The sequence below is a fragment of the Petaurus breviceps genome, unplaced genomic scaffold (assembly GCF_028583685.1).
Source record: "Petaurus breviceps papuanus isolate PSGF00001 unplaced genomic scaffold, PetGlider_PUasm1.0 37, whole genome shotgun sequence".
NCBI classification, from domain to species: Eukaryota; Metazoa; Chordata; class Mammalia; order Diprotodontia; family Petauridae; genus Petaurus; species Petaurus breviceps.
In genome coordinates, this window is record NW_027186296.1 from 15,588,725 (window position 1) to 15,593,644 (window position 4,920).

The following is a 4,920-nucleotide window of genomic DNA, read 5'->3' on the forward strand; positions in this document are numbered from 1 at the left end:
TAGAGCCACCAGAATTTAAGTGTAAAATTATGATTGCGTGGACTTTAAAAGAGAAAGGGATGGTGAGAGGATGAGTTTAAGGGAGAATCAGAGTGACAGAATATGTATTCTGACTCTCTCTAGGACTAGTTTGTCAGGGGATATGGGAGAAACTACATCCACTGCTAGAAAGGAAGACTTGGGAAGTACTATCAGTTAGGTCTTAAATGAGGAAGTACTATCAATTAAATCTTAATGAGGGAAAAGAGATGAAAGTAGCATCAAAGAAAGAGCTAAGTATAGGATGAAGGTGAATTTTTTTTGCCATGGAGTAAGAATTCCAGAAGGCACAGCTGAAGATCAGGTAGGGAGAGTTGAATTGGTAAATAGGTAGATAGGATTAAGGAGCATAGAAATGAAAGAACAGGAGAAAGGAGCTAGAGGTTTTCTCCAAAGTGGTCAGTGAGTGATGAGTACAAGGACAGGAAAAGAAATGGGAAAAAAACATAGGGACAGTGACTAGAAGTGAAAATACTACAAAGTACGTTGCAGAGGAAGCTAGACCCAAATTGGGTCTGCTTCCTTTCTGAAGTAATTAGTGGAAGAAAGAGGAAAGAATGAAGAGATGAGCAGTGGTGTAATGGGAATGGGAATTTGAAGATCTTCCCTGCCCCTTAACAGACCTAGGGGGTGTTTGAAGACCTCTCCCACTTTGAAAATAAACTCTGCCCCGTAATAGGCTGAATGTAATCATATGGAGCCTGTGATGGAGGGAATTTGCTGAAGAGTGAAGCAGAGCCCACAGGAAGCTTCCCTGCTATGAAGATAAACTTTGCCCCCTAATATACTGAATGTAGTCACATGGAGCTTATGGTGGGAGGAGTTTGCTGAAGGGAAGCAGAGCCCACAGGAAGCTGGTTCAGAGCTAGCCAGATGAGTGGGGAAGAAAGAACACTAAGGCAAGGAGTCAGATAAACTTGTGAGTAAATATTGATCTTGTATTGGCTTGTGGGAAGGCTGAAGGATGGAATGGCTCTCAGTATTATTATGGCTTCTGAATATCTTTGGTACTATGATGGAATCGGCTTACTGGTTTTGGGATTTGCTTTTCTGGTGTTTAAATCAATCCTTCAATTCTATCCTCTACCTGGAGAGTTTGGCATATTTTGCAATCGAATGCCGTGCAATACTTAGCATGATCGTGGGCGCTACAAATATTGCATTGGCGCTACAAGTAGTTACCTCCCTTCCTCCTGATCAGCAAAGACAGCTGTCAGACAGGTCTGCATCTAAGTTCATTCCAAGACTTCTGAGTGCTGGCAAAAGAAACAGTGGCAGTTGACTAGACAGGACATAACCTCAGGGTAGGAAGGTTCACTCAGAAGATCAAATTAAAAAGAAAACCAAGCTTGCTTAATGAAAAGAAAATCAGGAGAAAGTAAGTAGGCCATTCTCAAAGAATATTTTTATCAAGCTATAAATCATAAACCACACCAATCATAAACTTCTGGTCCAACAATATTTCTGTCCAAAGATTTAGAACTTGTCATGGAACACCAATGCTAACTAAACACAAAGAGATTCCTGACTGACTCTCCTTTATTAAAATTCCATGCAAATCAATCAACCTTCTGTTTCAAGAATACCTTACAACTGATTGAGACAAATTATTTGTATGGCTTCTTATTCTTTATATTGCTTTTTCCTGGGGGAGTATCAGAAGTTACACTAATCTTCACTATAACACATGTATTCATAATACCACATCTATCAGGGACAATTTGTCGTTTAGATGGCAACATTAGACTGTGGTTCCTTGGGTTTATTGGCCGCAACCTGACACTGCTCCCTTAGGAAAGTCAGTTTACTGCTTATTCTAGGGAGACACTTCCTAGGCAACATGCTCTTGGTTAATCAACCCATCTTTAGCTCTTTCATAAAAATCCCCACCGTATCTTAAGAATAAAAATTTACAAAATGGCTGCTCAGATAGCTGTTTTGGCCCTTCTAATAGATGATCCCCAATCCTTTGCTGCATGTGAGTGGGTGTTTAACTGCCTTTCAGTTCTTTTCTGCCTTGGGGCACAGAAGAAGGAGAAGCACTCTCCTGTCTCCATCCTGCCCCACTATGACTAGCACACAGTCACACAGAGCTTGGCCATCCCCATATAAAGCACCAGAAATGCTTAAGTCAGACAGGCAAGCTGGCCCCATCACTGATATTTGTGTGGCTTCCCCAAGGATTCCTGGCTCCCATACATGAAAAATGGCATCTAGTCCAGGTGCCTTAGCTTTAAAAGGATTTAGAAATGAGCTCGCGCATATCCAAATCAAGAAGAACTATATGACATATGCCCTGGAGATGATGCGAAATGGGAAGCAATGGAAGTCACTAAGGGCATTATTCTTTGAAGAGAGAAGTCTTATGAGGTCCGTTACTGCTACATTTGAGTATCTCAAAAGGTGGTGTTAAACAGAAGGCCTTGTTATGCTTGGCCTCATACGGAAGAAAAAGGACTAAATATCAGTGATTAAAAAAATACAAAAACTACAGGAAATTGATAGCAACCAGTGAGATTAAAATCTAAAAGACATGTTTTCAAAGGATATGAGCAGGTTTCGAAAAAGGAACACAAACCACAATGACAACTGAAAATTGTTAAAGACTTTTATTAATATACAAAAACACAAATGTGAGAAGAATTATTATTTCTCTCATGTTAATAACCAATTATTGAATTAGGAATAAGGTTCACCCCTTTTCTATTTCCTCATTCCCTGTAGGCTATTCAATCAGCCTTTGAAGGGCTGGACTGATAAAGAGAGGGGCAACACACACTCTACTGGAAAAACTCAGATCTGTTCAAAAAGTTAAAGAAATTTTAGTTTAGGTGAATTGATGGATTCCAGGCCACTGTGTTTTAGTCAGAAAGGTCTGGGTAAAAGTAGATTTCCCCCCCCTTTTGTCTAGATTATCCTAGACAGGGTGATATAGGTATAGATAAGTCTCTTTGACTAAGATGGAGTGATAAGAGTCATGTCCCCTAGCACCTCATTAGAAGAAGTCCACCTTTTATTATAATATTCATTCTTTCATTAATTGTTAATGACTCAGCTGATTTCCACCCTCAGGAACACCTACTCTTCCAAGGTCATATAAGTGTTGAGTGGGTTCCATGATGGGTCTTTGGCATTCAACAGTACCATTGACCCCTTTTATTCAGTATTTGCCAGAATGATTAATAAAATGATTAATTACCAAGAAACTGTCTCTCCAATTTTTTATGTCATAAACAAAAACAATTCTGAGTTACCACCTATACCTATCAAGTTAGTGAAAAAATATTTTAAAAAGGGAGGAAATTCATTGTTCAAAGGACTGTGCAAAAGATGCACAAGCATATTTACTTCAAGGGGAATTGCTTTTGTTTAAAAAATTGCTTATTGGTCATAAATAATTAAGCTAGAGCCAGCTTCTGCTTACTTCCATTTCTTGAATAAGCCATGAACTCATTGATACAGCATTCATATGAAAATTCTCCCCTCTCTTTTTGGCACCAAAGGTAGATGAAAATAGAAAATCTTTTCATATATGTGGACCAAAAGACTGTTATAATATTATTTTGTTTGAACTCTGACTTAAAGAGCCCCATGTACTACATTTCCTCAAAGTTGGCAAAAGTGATATGAACGTCATAGCTTATGTGAGAAAGAAAGGCTATCTCCTCTAATAAAGAAGAATCAAAACCTCATTTTGGGGTTGCTGTGAGTTTAAGAGGACCCACAAGATGAAGACCCTTTAGGAAGAAGACATTGTTGTATCCTCAAACATTTCTTCGTCATAAATGTGAGATGTCTTCTGGATTGACTCCAATTTGGCCTCAGACTGCTTCTTCTCTCTTCTGTTCTCTGTTGGTACTGTCCTGGGTCAACTGTATTAGGTTTTCTGGTCCACGGAGAGCTCCAAATGCTATGAATGGAGGGCTAGGGGTCCTATTGGTGCTAGTCCAACATAGAGTTCTTGATACGCAATTTACAATGAAATGACTGAGCCAGAGAAGTTTGATGAATGAACTACAGTCCCTTTTCCCAAGGCACTCCCAACCTACTTCTTATTCTTGTGACTTTGAAGGACCATAAAGGATTCCCAGTATAACAACAACAGGATATTTCTCCATCTTGGACCTGTCCATGCTCAGCTTCCTATCCTTGACCTCACGCAAGGAATGATATTTCTGGTATCGGTTCTCACTTCCTTCTGATCCCCAATTTCATTAGTTATTATTAAAAAAAAATGCAGCCAAAGTCCTCTTTGACCAATTACAGAGCATGTTGCTTGAGGGTCTCTAGGGTGGTGAAAAACCTGAGCCAGTCAAACAATGACAATCACTGTTGTGAACATCCTACGGGGGAGTTTTAGGTCTTTTTATTGAGTCTCCCTTGAGAATCTCAGTATTTCCACTTCTTCCATTTTTCCTGAGTGTTCAGGGTAGTCTCAGTAAACAGACCAATGGTAGATACACTTTGGGAAAGAGGATCTACTGCATCCGCCTCTGACACAAATTGCATATCACAAATGATTTCTCTTCTGGACTGGCTCCAATAAAACTTCAATCTCCCAAGGAATGACCACTACTTTGAGAGTGTTCATCCAACTATAACAGATGCTTCTGACTGGACACTTTTCCATGCGGGATAATAAAGAGGCCTAAGAAGAGTGAGAAAAGGAGATTGAAGAGAAGCCAACTTCATTTTTTGACTGGCTCTCATGAATGGTCTCCCAAATGGACTCAAGTTGGACTGGATATTCTTTTTCGTGGTCCCTGGAGAAGAGAATGAGTAACATCTCAACTTTGCTTTTCACAGCAGATACACACACATACACACATATGTGTGTGTGTGAGGTGTGTACATACATACATATATACATACATACAAACA